The 22249-nt window shown below is 36.2% G+C and overlaps 2 protein-coding genes across 2 annotated transcripts in view; both read right to left on the reverse strand.

The window, feature by feature from the left end:
- The window catches only part of LOC129790123 (WD repeat-containing protein 19), an 829031-nt gene that overhangs the window by 687128 nt on the left and 119654 nt on the right, over positions 1–22249 (reverse strand). The window lies entirely within an intron of this gene.
- The window catches only part of LOC129790155 (protein O-mannosyl-transferase TMTC2-like), a 433518-nt gene that overhangs the window by 159043 nt on the left and 252226 nt on the right, over positions 1–22249 (reverse strand). The gene's annotated exons all lie outside the window — the stretch shown is intronic.

Here is a 22249-nt window from a genome sequence, read left to right on the forward strand (position 1 = left end):
CAATTTTATTTGCTCAATTTTGGGGTTTATGCATTCTTTGCTGCAAAACTTCTCCAGCATACTTATGTGAAAGAAGGAAAAATTTACTAATCAATTGGTAGGTTGCATTGACTGTGACACCTATACGACTTACCTGTTTGCTGCTCTATAGCAACTCTTAAGTTCGCTTTTGCCATTCAAATCGCTCGAATCGCCAATTGTTTTCTTTTAAGAAAATTAGAAAGCTTTTCTATATGTAATACAAAAAGATTATGAGCTTTTTCTCTCATAATTTTTCTTACACAGGGCGATAATTTGAATAAAGTAAAAAACTTACAAATCTTTTTTAATTAGCAGTTCGTGAAATAAATTGCTAGAGTCCCAAACAACCAGCCAGTAATATGTATACATAGCACAGTTGCTGGCATGCAAATTGAGATCTTTGAAACTCCTAAATGCAAAGTTTCCAAAGTGCCTAATCTACTGCATAATCCCGGCTTTTTGCTCTTCATTCTTAATTTTATTGCACCTCATATGGGGGTGAGCTCTGGTGTGGATGTGCGGGGAAAACATAGAGTATTCGTATCCCAATTTCTCCCCTTAAATGTACTTCGTTGAGAATGTCTGTTTGTGGGTTATACCACCGAGGAGCTCATGAGTGTGTGAATGGCAAAAAGTTAAACTTTTGGCGTGTGCAATGCAGGGATAAAATGTAGAGAGTGCACCATCTGGGGTTATCATTGGGTACAGGGTGGTGGTGTGCTGACCAATCCTCCATCCCCGTCGTGATATTCCCAACCACCCCATGTGCATCCACAGATGCAACCCATTCCATCCCCCTCGCCAGAGTTCACAAGGAATGGTAAATTCGGAGAATTTGAAGTTTCAGAGAAGTGTGTGTGTGTGGAGATATACCCCAAACTACCCCCATTGCATATGTATATGTGTGAATGTAAATAATAGAGCGGATGAAGAGACAGTTTCGGGATGTTTCGCCTTGATTCACTGTGCTTGGGAGCTAGCTCCTCTCAAACGCAATTACAACAATTGAATTTCATTTGGGTGGTGTCCTGTGAATAAATTAAAACTCCCACCCCTCAGTTGTACCATCCCCCGTACCTCCACTCACACGATAACACTCAAGGACGGTGTGGAAGGATGAAAAGTCATTTTCATTTGAATGTGTGGTGTGCAGAGCTTTCCTACCCGCAGAAGCTTTATGATGTAGAGGGCAAAAGAAATTGCACGCTATATACCAGGTAAAACTAACACACAATTTCATTATCACTTTCTTGTGTGCGCTTAGCGTGAAGAGTGGAGCAGTTTGATAAAGTTTCGGGGCTCGGTAGATACGGCACGGGGAGGGTGCAAATGATCCCCCAACTGCCATGGGAAACTCATCTTCCCTCTCATGAATATTTGATGGGACTTCTGGGAGGTGAGCACAACTCCGCAGAGCCTCAAACACTCTATAAATCAATTATGAAACAATTTACAAGTAAATCACCCCCACGTTAGCAATGTTTTCGCAAATTTCACCTGAATGCCACCCCCATGCCCACGGGAGTCACCCACTTGTGGTGGCTTCTCGGTGATTGCGATGGATCTCATCAAATGAATACCCCCTTTCCAATTTTAGGGGTGGACAAAGAATAATCTCCCTCTTCTAGCGTGAAAGCAATAAAAGGGATAAAATGCGAAAATATAGCTTGAGATTTATAGATTTTCTTTTTATGTTGTTATTCTCTTAACGTGCATTATTTATTGTTTATCTACTTGAAAGAGAATTTTAAATAGTTTCATAATATTGCATTATTATTTGAAAACTTTTTGAACAAGAAAACAATAAAAGTTACCCTAGAACTGCTACCTATAGTACAAGAGGGGTTCAACTCACCCTCTATACAATCAAATAGCGGAAAATAATTTTATAATTTCCTTAACAAAAAAATATTTAAATTTCAATTTTCTCAACTATATCCTCGGTTTTCTTCTTTAATAAACGTGATCATCTAACAAACTTCCCCCTGAAACTTTAATGATGTACCATGGTGCATTATTTTGCTCCAGAGGGCATTCCTTGCACTTTCATCTAATTTCTCCACAGTGTACATCAACACCGAGAAACTCTCTTGGGGTGAATTGCCGTTGCAGTTGTATGTATGTATATATATAGCACTTCAGAAAAAAAAAGCTACTGGACAGTCCGCGTAAAGGAGAAAAAATTTAATTCTTCAGCAGGGAGCACACATAGTCTGGACAAACACAGTCCATAATTTATCCTTGGAAACCATGGGGGATGGTGTGTTGGACCCCACTCTGTGCGCACACTTTCTCCCCCCAGTCGCTGGGAAGTCGTCCATCATTAACTCTTTGCCCGGGTGGTTACACCTTGTGCTCCGCTGTGCCGCATTGCATACAAAACTCGCCGACGAGCAGCAGAGAGATGAAAAACACAGACACTCCGATGAAAGGCCACAAGGGATGGTCATCCCTCTCGCCAGAGCTCTCCAGCAAAAAGGGAGAGGAGGAAATTGCTTTAAGCAGCCTACCCCACGGTCGCGATTTCAGAATACAAAATTTAATATTCATTGCCGTGTGCACACGAAATATTATTTGTAGTTAACAGGTCTTCCGGGGTTGTGGAACGAGGCGGGGGGGTGGAGGTAGATAATTCAGCAATCCCCGCAGCGAACATCAACATAAGCTTCTCGAGGATGTTTTTTTCTTCTTTCGCAACATAATTTATTCCCCCAAAATACAATCCTCTTCTGCAATTTTCGTTGGGGAAATAGCACGCTTGGAATGATTCATCCTGCAGTTTGTTGTGGGTTTTTGGGGGATGATGATGTGTTCCCACAACTGGTCCTGTGCGCTGGATGATGATGGATGCTGGAAGCGGGCCTTTGGGTAGAGTCAGTTGATACACTGGTATTTCTTTCACTTCCAACTTTATTTATTATAATTGACTTTACAAATGTTACAAGTCCCAACTTGGACTACCTGACTCTAATGAAAATGTCCCAATATGGACTCTCCAAATTAACTGATCGACTGGCCAGTGGCCCGAGGCCACGCTCTGACTGATCGAACTGAACTCACTGAACTGAATTGCCTGACTGAACTGAACTGAACTGAATCTCTGATCTGACTGACTCTTCGATTGAGGGCGTCAGCCCTTTTTATTAACTTGATCACCCCCTCACCTATCTCCCGTCTCAACACTCTACCTGATAAAATTCCAGGAAAAGGGAGCGTCTCTATTCTCGGGATGACGAAATTCCAAGAAAAAGGGAGTTTACCCTTTCGAGAGACGCGAGGTGGCAGCTGCCCATTGGTTATCTTCAACGCATCTACCCCCGCTATCGCGGCGCGATCGCCAAACATTGGATCGCGCTTTCTCTTCCGATAGCAACATCTTGCATGCTGCTACTTTCCCGCGCATCTTGAGCAATTAGGCAAGAAAAACTCTGTCACCTCGCTCTTGGTGATCGTGGGAGTTTACCTTTTTGTGAATTCTCATCTTTCAAATATGACCATATTTGGTCATAACTGTTGGGGTTCATCCGCTGTGGAATTTTACCCCTATATTGTATCAAGGTATAGTCTTTTACAAGTGAGAAGATCGAGGGAGGAAGAATGTCGCTAGGGTGACTTTAGAGATAATTTAGGCGCAAGATATTGAATATAATGTATTGAAAATAAGGGGTTGTGTTGGGTCACAACACTCCTTTCCCCTGTGAACAAGAGCTTTTATGCTCGTAGAGCTAAAAGCTCAGAAAAGCTTGAAGTTCCGAAGGAACTGAACGATTTTCTATAGGTATTGAAAATATATTAAAGGGGAAAAGAGAAAAAAAAAATTTGCATGATTTCAAATTAAATAATAAATAAATAGGGTTTAGTGAAATTGGTACGATAGAAAGAGACGGGGCGGGACAATTTTATGGGGTAGGTAGTTAAATAGGTGAGTGTGTTATTCACACATCCCTTTCCCCCGTGAACTAGAGCTTTTATATTGCAAAGATAAAAGCTCAGAAACTTAAGGTTTTGAATAAACTGAAAATTTTTCTATTACGATTGGTGAGACGGAGGTGATCATATTTTGTTTACAAGCTATATTTTTTTTTTACTTTAATGATTGTAAAATCTTATGTTTTTTTCTTTTTTGATTAATCTTTAGTTCATTTTTTTTTAAGTGTTTTGCTTTTCTTCAATTTACTTATTTACTTATTCCTTTTTTTTGTATGGTTTATCTAAATTTATGGAAGAGAAAAATATTTTTTTTTTTGAAAAGCAATTAAAATTATTATTATTATTATTATTTGTAGATTATTCATATTTGAATGTAATTGATTTTTTTTTTTAAATTTATTTTACTTCTTAGCTGTTATTATCTTATTTCCATTAATCTTTTCTTTTTTTTTTTTGTATGTATTTCTTTTATTTCGTGAACTTGATTTCTTTATTTCGTAGGTTTCATACTTTTTATTTCCTTTTTTTTTTTTGCTCTTAATTTTTATTATTCTTAACTCTTTATTGTTTCTTTGTTCAATATAGTTTAATTTAATATTTATGGATATAAAATGATTGACTTACTCTTCTTCTAAGTTAAATTTCCTTTTTTTTTTTTCTTTGTTACTCATACATGGTTCTTGTCTTATATATTTTTATTCATTTATTATTTTTTTTTTTATAATTTCTTTTTTTTTATTTTTTTTTTTTTACTTGGAGATCGTTAAATGTGTATTATTTCTTTTCAAGCTTTCCCAATTTCTTTCGTCATCTACTATAAGGAATCTTCAAATGCATAGAACATTTGCCTTTAGTATTCGCTTTTAAACTTGGAGATCGTAAAATGTGTATTATTTCTTTTCAAGCTTTCCCAATTTCTTTCGTAATCTACTATAAGGACTCTTTTCAAATGCATAGAGCATTTGCCTTTAGTATTCGCATAATTTTCGTGATTTCTTATATAACCCGTGGAACGCAATGAGGGCGTCTTAATTCGATTTATTTCAATATCTTCATTATTCGCGGGACATATCGTGAACGTAGTATTTCGTTGATTTTTATTATATTCTTCATTATTTCCATTTTTTGCGTAGTATCTCATATTCGTATTATACCGATTAATTTCATTATTTTCATTATTTTTTTTTAATCTATTCCGATTTTTCGCGTCTATCTCATTTTCATTTTATTCCAATAAGTTCCCATTTTTTTTTTTTTATTATATTCTTCGTTAATTCCGTTTCGCGCGTAATATTCCATTTTCTTTTTATTTCGATTCATTTCATTATTTTCATTATATTCTTCATTAATTCCGTTTCTCTCGTAATATTCCGTTTTCTTTTTATTTCGATTCATTTCATTATTTTCATTATATTCTTCATTAATTCCGTTTCTCGCGTAATATTCCATTTTCATTTTATTTCGATTCGTTTCATTATTTTCATTATATTCTTCATTATGATTCCGTTTTTCGCGTGTATCTCGTTTTCATAGTTTTCCGAATAATTCCATTATTTTCATGATAGTCTTCATTAATCCCAATTTTCGTGAGGCACAACACAGGCGCCATCATTGATCCTTTCTAATTTTATTTTACTTTATCGCATTATTCGCGTAATATCCCACAGTCATATTATTTTATAAATTTTCATATTTCTCTAATTTTCCTTGTGTTCTTCGCTTTCTTCATTTTCTTCATTTCTTATATATATTTTCATTTTCTTCATTTTTTTTTTATATTCGCGGGACGCATCATTGGCGTCATTTTTCGATTAATTCCATTTTCTTCATTTTTTTTTTTTATTCGCGGGACGCATCATTGGCGTCATTTTTCGATTAATTTCATTTTCTTCATTTCTTATATATTTTCATTTTCTTCATTTTTTTTTTTTATTCGCGGGACGCATCATTGGCGTCATTTTTCGATTAATTTCATTTTCTTCATTTTTTTTTTTTTTATTCGCGGGACGCATCATTGGCGTCATTTTTCGATTAATTTCATTTTCTTCATTTCTTATATATTTTCATTTTCTTCATTTTTTTTTTATTCGCGGGACGCATCATTGGCGTCATTTTTCGATTAATTTCATTTTCTTCATTTCTTATATATTTTCATTTTCTTCATTTTTTTTTTATATTCGCGGGGCGCATCATTGGCGTCATTTTTCGATTAATTTCATTTTCTTCATTTCTTATATATTTTCATTTTCTTCATTTTTTTTTTTATTCGCGGGACGCATCATTGGCGTCATTTTTCGATTAATTTCATTTTCTTCATTTCTTATATATTTTCATTTTCTTCATTTTTTTTTATTCGCGGGACGCATCATTGGCGTCATTTTTCGATTAATTTCATTTTCTTCATTTTTTTTTTTATATTCGCGGGGCGCATCATCGGCGTCATTTTTCGATTAATTTCATTTTCTTCATTTCTTATATATTTTCATTTTCTTCATTTTTTTTTTATTCGCGGGACGCATCATTGGCGTCATTTTTCGATTAATTTCATTTTCTTCATTTCTTATATATTTTCATTTTCTTCATTTTTTTTTTATATTCGCGGGGCGCATCATTGGCGTCATTTTTCGATTAATTTCATTTTCTTCATTTCTTATATATTTTCATTTTCTTCATTTTTTTTTTATTCGCGGGACGCATCATTGGCGTCATTTTCGATTAATTTCATTTTCTTCATTTCTTATATATTTTCATTTTCTTCATTTTTTTTATATTCGCGGGACGCATCATTGGCGTCATTTTTCGATTAATTTCATTTTCTTCATTTTTTTTTTTTTTATTCGCGGGACGCATCATTGGCGTCATTTTTCGATTAATTTCATTTTCTTCATTTTTTTTTATATTCGCGGGACGCATCTCTGGCGTCGTTTTTCGATTAATTTCTTTTGACTGGGGCACTTCGCGGTGTGTTGACGTAATCGATCTCTTTTTAAAGGATCATTGATTTCATTTAAATGCGATATTTCAAAGTCAAAAGGGATCGTATGATTGTGTTCTATAGAATAATTATTTTTAAAATCTCCCTGCTCTTCTCGAGGCAGGTTACGTGAATTTCTCTCGGATGTTGTAACATTTTGATTCCTGGCGTAATAATAAAGTTTTGATTCTGAAAACGGACACTTTTACTTTGGGTGGCTCGCCGAGTTTTATTAGGATGAAAACTATATTGAGATTGCGAATTATTATAATCAAAATCATAATTTGATTGATAACGACGGTTAAATTTTGGTGCATATTGCTTATCTGTGGGATATGAATTATTCCAGTTACATCTGTATTGTTCATTTGAATGTCGATTTGATTGCGCATTTTGAAAGTAATTCTTATCTGGATACCGATTTTCTTTATAATTATGGGAATTAAACAAACGATTGTTATGTCTATAATTTTGATTTTGTAAAGCGCGGTTATTCATATGAAAGTTATCGCGAGGTATAGGAATGCGATTGCCTGAAAAGTCCTTGTAACTTTTATTTTCTTGTCGCAGGCTGCGAAGTCGATTTTCTGCATCTACAATAACATTAGCAAGACTTTCATGTTTTTCTGCTAGAATAAGAATACGTGTCTCTGCATCACGAATGGCCTTACAAAAAGTTTCGATGGCCAAGGTTGTAAGCGATTTCTGTACATGTGCGGGTACGGATTGATTACTACCAAATTCTGCGGCATACGCATTTATAACGATCTCCAAATTTTCTTTAACTCTTTTTCCAAAATCAGAGAGAGTCTCTCCTGCTTTATTTCTAAGTGAAGCTAAGTTTTCTCTTGCTTCATCAGTTTTAATGTCTAAAATTTTTTTTTTGTTAATAAGAATTCTTCTCTCATTAATTTGTAATTAATTCTTAAGTTATCTTTGTTCTTTATTAATTTTAAAAAGGAGGGTGTAATTTTAATTAATAAGAAACTGATAAACATGCGATCGAGTGATTGATCGTTTTCTATTTCAAAAACTTCATATAAATTATCAGATTTTAACAGAAAAATTTCGAGGGACTCACTGCTTAAGCTGGGGAAGTCGTGTGTAATTCTTCTTAAGTTTTCCATTTTGCTGTTCCATTCACTCTCGGAAAATTGATGTGATGATCCGTGTTGCTCATTGCTTCCTAGTGTGGGCGATGGCGAATGATGATCCGTGGTGTTCCTCGTTGGAGGTAATTTAATGGTGCTCATGGTGCTTCGTGATGTGTACTGCATTAAGATTGAAGCTGCTTCTTATAGCCAGATGCGTTATGATTGATTTTCCAGATGATTTTCTCGAAATTGTCACAATTCAATCGATGACGGTTTTTTTTTTTTTTTTTTTTTTTATTTTTCTTTTTGGTAATTTGTCGTGTAGTTATCGATTTTCTTAGATTGTTGCATTATTGCGTTTGCGTTATCATATGTAACGATCGATTGGGTCTATTGAAACAATTCTTTCAGTAGCAACATCGGACGCTGCATTCCATTTTGTCGTTCGATTCAACATTATTATCAATTTTTCGATTGGAGTTAACGACTTCTGTATGAAGAATATGTTCCTTATCCATTCAATAATCATTCGTGTAGCCGCTTCGTAGAACATTTTACTTTCTCACTGTTTTTTTTTTTTTACACCACTGAATTTTATTTGTTTTATTTTATTGGATTTTATTAAGAAATTCGCAAAAGTTTTAAATTTATCGTATTTAGATTTATGATTTTCACTTTGTTTTAAATTAGAAGTTAGATTTCGATTTATGTTGGATTTGATTTTCACTTGTTTTAAATTAGGAGTTGGATTTCGATTTATGTTGGATTTTTTTTTTTTTTTTTGCTGTGATCCTTTTTGAATTTTATGATGAAATATTCTCTCAGATTTTCCTCCTGGCAGGATCGCCAAAATTATGTTGTGGGTTTTTGGGGGATGATGATGTGTTCCCACAACTGGTCCTGTGCGCTGGATGATGATGGATGCTGGAAGCGGGCCTTTGGGTAGAGTCAGTTGATACACTGGTATTTCTTTCACTTCCAACTTTATTTATTATAATTGACTTTACAAATGTTACAAGTCCCAACTTGGACTACCTGACTCTAATGAAAATGTCCCAATATGGACTCTCCAAATTAACTGATCGACTGGCCAGTGGCCCGAGGCCACGCTCTGACTGATCGAACTGAACTCACTGAACTGAATTGCCTGACTGAACTGAACTGAACTGAATCTCTGATCTGACTGACTCTTCGATTGAGGGCGTCAGCCCTTTTTATTAACTTGATCACCCCCTCACCTATCTCCCGTCTCAACACTCTACCTGATAAAATTCCAGGAAAAGGGAGCGTCTCTATTCTCGGGATGACGAAATTCCAAGAAAAAGGGAGTTTACCCTTTCGAGAGACGCGAGGTGGCAGCTGCCCATTGGTTATCTTCAACGCATCTACCCCCGCTATCGCGGCGCGATCGCCAAACATTGGATCGCGCTTTCTCTTCCGATAGCAACATCTTGCATGCTGCTACTTTCCCGCGCATCTTGAGCAATTAGGCAAGAAAAACTCTGTCACCTCGCTCTTGGTGATCGTGGGAGTTTACCTTTTTGTGAATTCTCATCTTTCAAATATGACCATATTTGGTCATAACTGTTGGGGTTCATCCGCTGTGGAATTTTACCCCTATATTGTATCAAGGTATAGTCTTTTACAAGTGAGAAGATCGAGGGAGGAAGAATGTCGCTAGGGTGACTTTAGAGATAATTTAGGCGCAAGATATTGAATATAATGTATTGAAAATAAGGGGTTGTGTTGGGTCACAACAAGTTTCTCTTGCGGAGTTTTAATCTCGGGGATTTACTGCAGAGGTTTTTCATGTAAAATAATTTCCATGTAATTTTGCGTAAATGTTGAGTTCACATAAAAGAGCTGTGAAATCTTTGATATCTTTTGAGGAAAGATTAACTCCACCAGCAATCTACAATATGTGTTAATATTTTAAGCTTTTCTACTCATTTTCATATAATACCTATAATACTTATTAAAGGAACAATCACGATAAATTATTGCTAATGTTCATCAATCATCTCTTATTTAATCCCGTCAATTTATTAAGTTCTACAATAGATTCAGATCGTACAAATATTATTTGATATTAAAAGTATTTTAGAAAGAAAATAAATTTTCATCTTTAAATATTCTCCTTAGAACTAAAAACTAAAAGAAGCGAAAGGATAAATTGAACGATTGAAACATTATTTAAGCCAGCTTTAGGTGCAATTTAAGTTCAACAAATAGACCCCCAACGAATCGATTTCTCTCGTCTAACTTTGCTACAATATCTCCATGCCATCGCACCCTCTCGCATTTCTCTCGCAGCGTGTGCTTATATGCTTCAATTCTTATTATAAACCCCCCACCCCCAAGTGAGTGTTTAAGATGTTGACTTGCGGGAGGACATCACATCCTTCTTCGTGTCTCACAGGCACGCCAAACACACATGGAGGCGGCAGGATAATTAATAATAAATTTGAAGAAAATCCCTGACATTTCGGTATGGGAGGGGTTCGGCGCGGATGGGGGCAAAGCTCGACAATCCACGAAAATGGAAGACTTCCCATGGTTAATGTGTTCCACGGGAAGAGCATTCTAGCTTGATGGATGGCTGACATTTTAGAGACACTTTAATTTTGAAATTGGGATTCCATCTGCGGGATTACCATGTAGAGGTGCCCCATAATATGGAGTCTACCGAGGCTGATTTATTGCTTGGCAAGTTGTCAGAATAGAAATTGATTTTCCATCCGGAAGTGCCTTTTCTACGAATCCCCGAGAACCCAAAATGGGTAGGAGATTGCAAAACAATTAATTCCACTCACTCTCTGTCATCTTTTGCGTTCACCAAAACATTTAGATTTTATTCAATCTACTAATTCTATGGTATGTGATTTTAGTGAACCCTACAGATAGGGGTGGGAAATACCAATGTTTTCTTGCTTTCATAAAAATTCTGGAAAATTCACGATTTTATTTTCATTATAAACGCTGAAGGTTCGGAAAATATTTTCCTCTATTTGCGGTTACCGCAGTCTTTGTGTTGAATTGGTAAGGATCGTAAGGATAAAATAGAATTTTCCGTTGAAAGTTAAAAAAAAAAAAAGCTTAAAAAGCTTGGCTCATTTTCTTTTGTGTTTGACTGCATTAAAGTGGAATAAAAAAAAAGTATTTTTAAAAAATTCAAATTAATTCCGTTTAATTTACTTTATCTTCAAACCCCTTAAAAATTTTATTCACACAAAAGACTTGAGCGTTGACCTCAATTTTTTTTTGCTCATCATGCCATAAATTCAAATATTTTCTCAAGAATAAAATCAAGATTATTTTAATACGGCATTCAAACTAAAAATAAAAATTTTGCCCACTTTAGAAAATTAAATAAAATTGAATCCACCATTCATTAATTTTTTAAGGACTTGCTTCTAAATCCATCCTAGATGCAAATTTATCTGTCTCATATGTTCTTTACGGCTTTGTAACTCCGGGGTCATTTGTATCAATAAGACTTGCAATATTACTCACCCAAAATATCCATGGGGGTGACTTCTTTGCCTCAACTTGGACGTCTTGTGGAAAAGTCCCCGAAAAAGAAATCCCAACGTAATGGAAGGATATTTAGCAATCTTGGGGCGGCCACCTTCTTGAATTGTCAATTTGTCCGGCACATTAGTCACAGAGAGGAAGAAAAAGGGGAAAGGGGTGGCCACTGTTGGTTGCGTCGCAAGTCCATCGCAGAGGGTGGATGCGGAAAAGTTATTTTCATTCTTTTTCGAGGGGTTTGTAAGCTCTTTTTTTTCCTCGTTTCGGAATGTATCTCTGTGTGTGGAGCGTCGAAAAAAAAAGTGAGAAGAGAATCCAGAATAAATGATCCAATCTGTGGTAACATATGCACAGGGCAGTGGTTGACAGACCGTGACGCCATTACTCTCACATGTGAGTATGTGTTTTCCTCCCTTTTCCTGGGGGGTGGCATGGGGTGCGGTGGTACTTTTTGGGACGATAGGATTCGCGAGAGTGTCAGACTTCCCTCCGCCATCAGCGTTTTTTTTTGTGTGCTCCTTCCGAAAGCTTTGCCCCTAAAGTGGCGGAGGGAATATTGGATCCTCACACAGCCCTCCATTTACCAAACCGTGACTTTTTCTCAACGTCGTTTTCTGGGCGACAGAAAGCACACACACACCCATACATATCTTAGCTTTTCCTTCGCCCGCCTCTATGTCATTCCCCCCAACCCCCCCCCCTGATGGTACACAGAGAGAGAAGATGAAAAAAGGGGTGGTTGTGCGGGGGCTGAGGTCTCTGTGCCTGCGGGCAGGGGCGGTGCGGGGTAAATTCAATTTAAAATAACAGTCAAGTGTCGAGAAGGGGCGTATGTGGGAACGATGAGATGGTTGGATATGATAAGAGACAAACTAATTTGCGGAGGATAAAAATGGCATACACACATTTGATGGGAAGATGCTGAAGATGCGATGCTGAAAAAAGGGCCATTTGGGCAAATGTTTGGAAAATTGTTTATTCAGAGAATTGTTCCATTTTAGTTCTATATTGCGCAAAGAAGGCTTACCACACATTCTGTGAAAGTCAAATTGCTTGGGATTTAGCTATGAGAAGATTGGGTATTTTAAAACCTCAACACTGAAATCATACCAACTTTTATGTAGTTTAGCATAATCTACTGTACGAGCTAAAGGGATGAAAATTTCTTAATAGCACGAAAGCTCAGCGTGGAACCAAGAAAAAATTAAGTTATCAAACTGATTGGAAGGAAAACATAATTTTCCACATTTGTTTATTTAAAACAAATCTCGCTTGTAAGTAGTTTAGCAAAGGTATCGTGTTACGAGTTACTTCAACTGGAAATATCGAAACCCTCAAAAGTTTTGGATGCATTTTCCAGCAAACTTCCCAAAATCTCTGCATGGCAAAAGTGGAATAAATGAGATGTAAAATGCATTGTTTCGTGTTTAACAAGAGCTAGAGGATAAGGTCTTGTCAGTAATGTGACTTCAATGCACGAGAACACGAATCCGAGTGAAGCCCCAAAATAAATGGCTATTGCTTTACGGGGGAGACGAGCAAAAAAATCCAACTACGTTCTCCAATCGCGCAATTGAATCCTCATCCATTCTCTCGGCGAAACAATAAAATCCTTTTTATTACTCATGCTCGCACGACACGAATTCTAGTACATGTTGATTTGTAATCTACAATTTTTCTTAAATATACTTGATAACCTGGCCTTCATTTTTACTCTTAAATTCATCAAGTTATCGAAGCTTTAATTTATAAAATCTTCTAGAAAAGGCTCAAGATGAATAAACTCCTTTTCATAAACATTTTTCTTTTTATTTTTAATAGAGAATTTAAAGGAAAACAAATTCTTGTTAGTTCCATAAAATCCATAAAATCCATTTCAAAACATCCTGCATGAATTTTATGCAACTAATGCTGAAACGAATAAAATTTTGACGAAAAGAACTTTATAAATGTATACTGAAAGCATGCACAGAAGTCTCTTTTCATTTCCCTTCATCTCCTCACTCACTGTCTAATTTCCCTGTAGATGCCGGAGGATAGTACTATGTTTTTTTCTTCACCAAGAAAATCCACTCTTACCCAGACAACCACATCGCGGAGGAATTGTGAAGTATCACAACGATGGGGGAGGGATCTCTCATTTCGGTGGAAATTGAAAATTGAACGCGATTTTGTCGCCACTGAAGGATTTCTTTTTCATCTCCCACCCACGTATCAGAGAGAAGCTCATATTTGCTAAGGGAAATAATTGAAAAAGCAAGTAAATCTCAATCTGATACCCGAATACACAATAAACATTCAAATTTTATCCATCCTCTCTGATATTGGATACTTGTCTCAAATCCCTCATCATCCTCTCGTGCACGTATGTCTCGATAACACTTTTCTTTTTTTCAAGTTCAATCTCAAAATGAGGGAAAATCATTGGGAAATCTGATGAAAATGTACTCCATCACTCTGACACAGGGAGTTATTTGACGCATTTACTGTGTACTTACTCTCGTACTTTACGTTGTGTTTGCTTAAAAGCACATAAAGCTTTTTAAAGCACAGACATTCTTAAAGCGTAAAATGAACGGAGTTAGTGTAAGTAGTAATGTCTCTCATTGTACATAGTTCACATAAAAAGAGCGCAATATAGTCGCTAAAACCGCCCATTTTAAATTTGTAACGGTTGCTTTGCCAACTGCATTTTATAAAACATCCCAAAAAGTTAAATGCCCGGAGAAATAAAACAAGCATCGCATTATTGTCATACAGAATGAATTCAATATAGCATCATAATGCATAAAGTTTCGAAAAGCTCTCCGCCCATTTGAAAGCATCCACATAGTCGAGGGCTTTTAGCTGTGAAGGCAAAAGAAATGCATTTTGCTGCAAAAGCACTCAAATGGGACATGGAGAAAAATGCATATAAAAATCTCTTATGTTACGGAGAATTTGACGATGAAATATTTCACTCAATTTCTCAGATTTGCCACAATCACTCCGAAATTCAATATGTATTTTAATACAGTTTTGCAATGGCATTTTCGTTGAATGTTTATATTCTCACCCATGAATGTATGGAAGAGAGGAGAGACATTTATTTATGATTTGTTTTGCACATATAGCAAATACAGAAATCTAAATATTTCATTGTGATTTATGGGGTTTCGAATATGTTTATTTTTCACAAATATCACATATTTCAATATTTTATAGGTTTGAATTCCTTTTCCACACAATGTAACCAATGTTTCACGGGGAAAAATGATCTCTTTTTGCCATCTTTTAAATATTATTCCATCTAGTGTTAGATTACAGAGCTTTTAAAAAAATCTCTCTGCCTCCTACCAATATATAAAAGATTAAAATTACAAATTAAACGTTAAATTGTCATTAAAATTAGTTGGAGTGAGAAAGTTTCGCGTGAAGAAGCTTTTAGATGCTAAATCAGCACATGTTATGTTGCAAACTACACATTATACATACATAATATGTATATGTATGTTGTGATTCACCAGCAAAATTTCATGAATAAATCATCGAACGGGGTTTTGGTGTACGGAAGAACTTTAATTAACTATATTTTTCCTTTAAATCAACTTCAATGAAAGGAAGAAAGAAAACATCAAAGCTCCGGAAAGCTTTCCGGTGGCACGAGCTCTCCTGCTAATAAATTGCCAAGCAAGCAATAATTATTACCATGAAATGAGGATAATTTATATGCAATCCTTGGCTTCAGGATTAACACGATATTGGATTCTTTTTGTATTCCCTCTTTCAATTTACATCTTCAAAGCCATGAAAGTATTTTAAGTTTTTTTTTCAATTCAGGGAATGGGAGTCAAAAAAAAGTTCTTTTTACCATCCTTCTTCAAAGCTCTCTCAATGATGCGGAATTGCTCATTATTAACACGGGGACGCTACCACAATTGGAAAAGTACAGTGGAAAGTGACAATTTCTTCCTAATTCCAATGATGCGGATGTTTGACCTTTTTTTATGCAACCTCTTTGCATTTTGAGTGCATTTTCTGCACTTCTGCAAAACTTATGACGCAATTTCGCGCGAGTATGGTGAGAATTTTGAAACAATGTGGAAAATTGCATGGTACTATTTTCCACCCCATATAAGCGTGTGAAAACTCTTGGGCCTCTTTTGTTGGAATTAGAACTTTTGCCCTATACCACATTCATTCACCGAGTATGCCACAAACAGACTCTCGCACTTGAATTTGAAATGCGCTACAACATTATTTTGTGCCGAAGAAGTGCATAAATGCTTCTCCAAAAAGGATATTTTGAGGTCGGAGTAATACGACATAAATCCTTGAAGACTGCAGCAGGCATACATATAAAGTATGCCTGCACTTACTTACTAAAGCTAATGTCATCGTGAATCTTATTAAATACTTTTGATGAAGAATTCTAACCCTGCACTTTAGTCGGAAAAGCTTCAGTTAAGCCATAGATTTTCTTTAGCAAAATGTAGTATTTAAAAGCTAAAATCAGGGGCGGAGCCAAAAATTTATTTAAGGTGGAGTTTTCTGTTGCATTTGAATTAGAAGATTTTGACAATTTATGCAATTTCAAGGATTTTTTTCTTTTTTGACGCTTGACGTTTATTAACGCTTGACATTTCTTTTCTAAAATTTAACATTTATTCAAATGTTTAACGTTACTTTTCTAACGTTTCTCGTGTCTTTTTAAAAGTTTAACTCACACACAAAAAAAACACCAACCTGACTACACCACTGGATCACACTGAAATTCAAAAGACAATTTTTCATGAAGTTTGGGTAATTTTTCTATTTTAATAAATAATAAATTCTCAGAAATCCCAGAAAGAGGTTAAAAAAAGAGACAATTTGAGAGGGTAAAATGATCAAAATTGTTCCTTTCTGTCGGACATACAGTGAAAAATTGTGGACAATATTGAAGAACACGAGGCAATGTCTCAAAAACTTAATTGTCTGTAGAGCATCTTTTGGTGTTTGAACTGAGAATTTATGCTTCCGAGGGTAATAAATAAACTTTTTTCCCGCGTTCAACTCCTCTAGAGGTTTATCTCAAAACCCAGAACAACAATTTTCCCCCAAACCCCTGCATTTCCGCTCATTTTATTCCTCTTTTAGTCATCCCCCCATCTTCGACAAAATTTCTTTGCCTACAAGCTTTCCCAAACCACCGAAAAAACCAAAGACATTTTGGCACAAAATTTTATACAAAATCCACACGGGGATGGGGTTAAATTTTATTGCTCTGCAATTGGCTTAACACCATACAAGAGAATCACAGAGTGGAAATTTTCACCCTGATTCTCTTGCAAAATATCTCAAGTGGGCATAAATATGTATGTTGTAAAGAGCAATATATCTCATGGTGTATTTCGACCTCCTTCGAGAAAAATCATGTGCTAAGGCATTCCCATAAGGAAAAATGATAGCCATCGTGGCGCATTGGCAGGAATTTCTTACTTCTTGTTAGATTGTTTTATGACAACACAAGGGTAGCTCATTATAGAAATTGATGTACATACAAAATGCTCATTGAGGTTGCTCGCATCGATTGTGCAAAAGGTAGAGCTATATTGTAATTAATTAAAAAATTTTTTTTTTATTTTTAAAAAGGTCGATATTCAGCAAGAAAACACCTTTGAAAAGAAAAAAACTCTATTTCTGTCATCGTATTTCACAACAGCAACAACAACAAAATACACCACAGTTATGTGAATACACATAAATCTTCTCATATTATGCTCTTGGGAAAAATTCACAAATTCTTCACAGAAAAAAAAATATGAGTTTGTACTTCCCCTGCAGCTTCCAACGCCTTTACTGCTTCATCGCAACCACCCCTTCTCCCTTTTTGAGTGCAATCTCTTTCGGAGCGTATTTCTTTTTTTTTTTTCATGCCAACGATGCAACAATAAAATTTCATGCTCACCCATTTTAAATGAAGAATTTTCCATATGCGAGCTTCACCAATCCTCCGCTTTCTGCAACATGCGAAGAGGCAATACCTGGGCGACAAAATGTAAATCCCATGCAGACAAAACATAAATAGAGAAATCTCACCACCGGTGACAGCGGGTAAGGGGTGGTTTTTCTGAAACCCCTGTAGGCACTTTTGGAAAAAACAGCAAGAATAGAAATTGCCATTTTCCGCATTCCCCAGTCCCCCCAGCCTTACCGCAGACCGTCGAATATTGCAATATCTGCACAATTTGCCAAACAGAGCGCCACTCCTGAGTGCAAAAATCCCTCCATGCTCCGATTGCATTCATTTGCGATATGGGAATACGACGAGAGCAGTGCTCCAATCTAACCAGCCCACTGACAACACCCACATGCGGCAAGTTGAGGAGGTGGAAAAGGCGCAAAAATATGAAAATCTCAATTGCATTTAAAATTCATACATGCAGAAATTGAATCAGTGATTAATCCCCACCAAGTTTTGCGCCACTTGATTGATTATGCAGCCATGTGAAATGATTTGATTGCAGGGCGCTTCCGCAATTTACGATGTGGTGGAATTTTCATTGAAAATCGCCACAGGGATTATTCGCTTCTCCTAACACACCATGATCATCAAATTCCGCTCCCGCCTGCAACATCGGTGGCTCACAGAGAGTTCCATAAACCAATCCTGTGGTGCCATAAAGCATATAGCATCCACCAAGGATGAAATCCATGATGTATCGATGGAAGAATTGAATTACCTTCACATAGGGGCGCCGAGTTTCGAATTTCCCCCAAACCCCCCTCGTACAATTTTGAAAATGGATGGACCAATGGAGGAAGCAAACTGAATAATGTAGATATAGCTTCATGTCCCTTTTGGTTGATTTAATTAGAAACATTTACAATGCATTGACTCTTTGTCGCAATGAGCAAATGAATCCAAACAATGCATACAAAACGATTGATCGCATTTCCATCCAACTAACCAGCCTTTACCCTTTTGTGATTGTAGCCACTGCAGCTGTGGTGTTAGTCATTGAGCGGGTTACATTCTAAAAGCTTATGTAGTTCATTTCTATTTTTTAAAGATGAAAAGAAATTCTTTCCTGGCTGAAAATTGCATTAAAAATACTTGGTATGCCACGATTGTGGTATACCAACTAATAATTTTAAATGAATTTTAAATTCCTAAAAAATACGTTAAAGGTTATAAAAGAAACAACGAGCCTTATTGAAGATAGATCAAACCAGAACGAATTAAAAAATAAGTAAAACATGACAGGAAATGAACATTCAACGTTAGAAAAACAACTTCAAGCATTACAAAATAAACGACAAATGTAAGATAAGAAACGTCAATCGTTAAAAAAAATTATCAATCTTCAAAAAGAAAAAAAACTATAGAAAAGAAACACGAAACATAAAAAAGAACAATATCAAACGTTTGAAAATTAATGTCAAACGTTAAAAAAGAAATGTCAAATATTACAAAAGATATTACTAAAAGTCAGAAAAATACATCAAACAGTAGGGGAGGGCGGGGCTAATAAAGTCACTTAAGGGTTTGGAAAAAGCCTAAAATATCATATTTCCTATCTAGATAGAACAAAATGATCTAAGAAAGAGTTGTAGGGCAGTAAATTTCCTAAAGAAATTAACTATACATTAGGCTCTATATATTTGGGAAATATGATATTTTGAGCTTTTTCTAAACCCTTAAGTGACTTTTTTAACCCCGGTCTCCCCTACAGTAAACGTCAAACGACTAAAATTACCGAAAATTGTGAGATAGAGTGAACATTTTTGAAAAAAATATAACATTCCGTATTTGACTCCCACTCACAGGCAAAGACTAAATTTATATCCATCAGACATTTGTCCCCAATCCCGAGTTAATTTCACTATGTGCGGCATTGTATTTCGCAAATGAGTTCTGTCGAGAAGTATACCGGGAGATCTTCTTTTCGGGCGAGAGAGAAACCCTGCTGGGAAATCCGTTGTGCTAAGTTAATAGCGAGACGTATCCAGTGACGGGTTTTTCCTCCCGAATGCAATTTAGGTGTATAAACCCTCCAATCCTCGGTAGTCGCACTCAACTTAATGACCTCACACGTTCTCGAGAGGTTGGGGTCATTAATTTAAATTTGTTTAATTTAGGTGCCTGTACACAATTTGAGGTGAGGTATAAGTGAATTAAACCCCAAGGTGTGGGGCGAGGGTGTTGCTGAAAAAGTCTTCCCACTTTTAATCAATTTCCCCACTAAAAATGCAAATGACTCCACCCGCACCCAGGTTTCTTTGCGCCAGCACACTGATGGATTGCTGATGATCATGCGGCACAAGAGGATGAGGGGTTGTGGAGGGGTGGAGGCACATGAAAAGCAGAACTTAATTTCACTTGTTTAGTTGATTCAATTCACCCCCGCACACCCACGCAAATGGGGGAAATTATTAATTAATAAATCACAAATTGCATTCCCATGGCCAGGGCTATATGAATGTATGTTTTTCGGTAATTTTCCCATTCAATTGCACCTCCACCACTCACAACATTAAACCAACCCCATTCGTCAACAATGACAGCGTGGACATGTGATTTGTAGAGGGGTGGTTTTGGAATTAAAATTAATTTGTTGAATTTGAGAGCAAAATTTAACACTCCATATTTCAATATGCAACCCACAGTTCTCATAAATTGACAATTATTCCATTATTAAGTGCTCGTGGTGTCCATTGTAGGTGTTTAAAATTGACAATTTTTGTGCAATAAAGTATCACACAATATAAATTTTATTTGTATGATAATATTCCAAAATTCTCCACATTTTATACCAAAAAAAATGTTTTCCACGTGAAAATGGCTAGAGTGTCATCCATTGGAAAAATCTAGTGGAGGAACCAAATAAAAAAGTTATGTATACCTCGCACAATTTATCAGAATAATTGTCAAATAGAGTGGTGGAAAATATTTGGTGGGAGAGAAAAAGCTCTCACACAGAATAAAAGCACAGAGGACTATATAGCTTTTCCACCTGCGAATTCATGGTGGAAAATGCTTAATTGAAATTGCAATTAATGGCGCGTTGGCAGACGCAGATGAAAATGGCAGAAAGTTTTTACAAAAAGCATAGCGAGCTTTTTGACAAAATTGCAATTTATTGCCCCTAAGGGGAGTTATTTTTCTCACTTTGCTCCTTCACATGTCATTTTGTATTCTAAATGCAGTTAATTTCCAACGTGAAAACTATGTTAGAAAATTGTGGATTTTTTTTCATTAGTTTCATTTTTTTCAAGACAATTGAATATGCGCGTATAGGTAATATTTATTACAAAGCATAATATAAGGACTCTCTCTCTCTCATCTCTTCTGAATATTTATGGATGAATATGACCAGGCATTATGGAGCTTACGAGGGGATTCTTCATCAAGCATTTTTTTACGAGGCGTCATGATATTTACTGGGTATGTTGCAGGATAAAAAAAAAATATCGGCGCTGCGGGTTGTCCAAATTTAGCATCCCAACCACCATGGGGTTCGATCGCGTATGGCTACAGTAACACTGGAAAATCGCATGTCAATAAAATTTTATGGACAATGTGAAGGGTGCTGGCGAAGCTCCCCAAAATTCACCGACACTAACCAACAAAAGATGCAATCACAATAATTTTGGGGTTCACTGAACACAATGGAGATATGTTGCTGGTGTGGTGACAATGCTCTCACACCTCGCGCAACCATTGTGATTTCCTGGAAATTGTTAGCATATACATACTGAGCATTATGCTTGAGTATCTGGGAAATTGCAGCACTACTGGGGATGGGGTTTGTCAATCGAGGTCACGTCATGGTTCGAAAGTTACGCGAGTATCTAATGGATATTCCTTTTCCCAGCTTGACAGTAAATCACTCTCATGGTGGAAGTTTCACTGTGAAAAAGAAAGATGAAAGGACTTTTATATGCTGGGAGTTGTAAGAGAAAAAAAAGACGCGAGAAACATTTTGCGATAATAATCTGGTGGAGTATATCGCTTCTGGAATTTAAGAAAGAATCTCTAAACCATTAAAAATGAAAAATATAAATTTGATTTATGACTCCTTTTGATCGCGTATGGTGCATTTCGGTTAGATATTCAAATTTTACAGCATTTTTTAAGCTCTAAAGTTCATTTTTAAAGACGATGAAGTCTTATAATTTCAATCAAGACTTTAATTTAGGGGAAGATGACCTTAATCTGACCCTTAATTTCAGAGTGAGTAAAAAGTTTTACTAGAAACAAATATTCTTCAAGAAAAATGTTATTTTCAACCCTTGGGCTTGGTTTATCGCGAAATCTATCTGTACATCCCCTTGGTAGAATGCGAGAGGTCCTTTTTGGAACATCCCTGTCTAAAATACACATAATATAAGCAAAGACTATGCATTATAACTTCATAGTACATATTGGCAGAATGCACGGTAACTGTCAGAAAACTTCTTTAGCCCATCTCGTTGCTGTCTTAATCCATTTAGATGGTTATGTGGGTCGATTTGCATATTGAGAACGCCATGAGATACAAGGAGAGATCAAATTTAGGACTCAAGAGATCCCCCAGTGTGGGGTGCAGTAGTAGCACCATTCTGCACTTGGGTGGTGTTGAATTCAACAATGTGCAGAGGGTGAAAGTGACTTGAAGATTTGTGCCTTTGAGGATGGATGTTCTCACACCATTACAGTTGAAATTAATTTGCATTTTATTCAAACATTCAGCCA

This window comes from Lutzomyia longipalpis, chromosome 2 (assembly GCF_024334085.1).
Source record: "Lutzomyia longipalpis isolate SR_M1_2022 chromosome 2, ASM2433408v1".
NCBI lineage: Eukaryota > Metazoa > Arthropoda > Insecta > Diptera > Psychodidae > Lutzomyia > Lutzomyia longipalpis.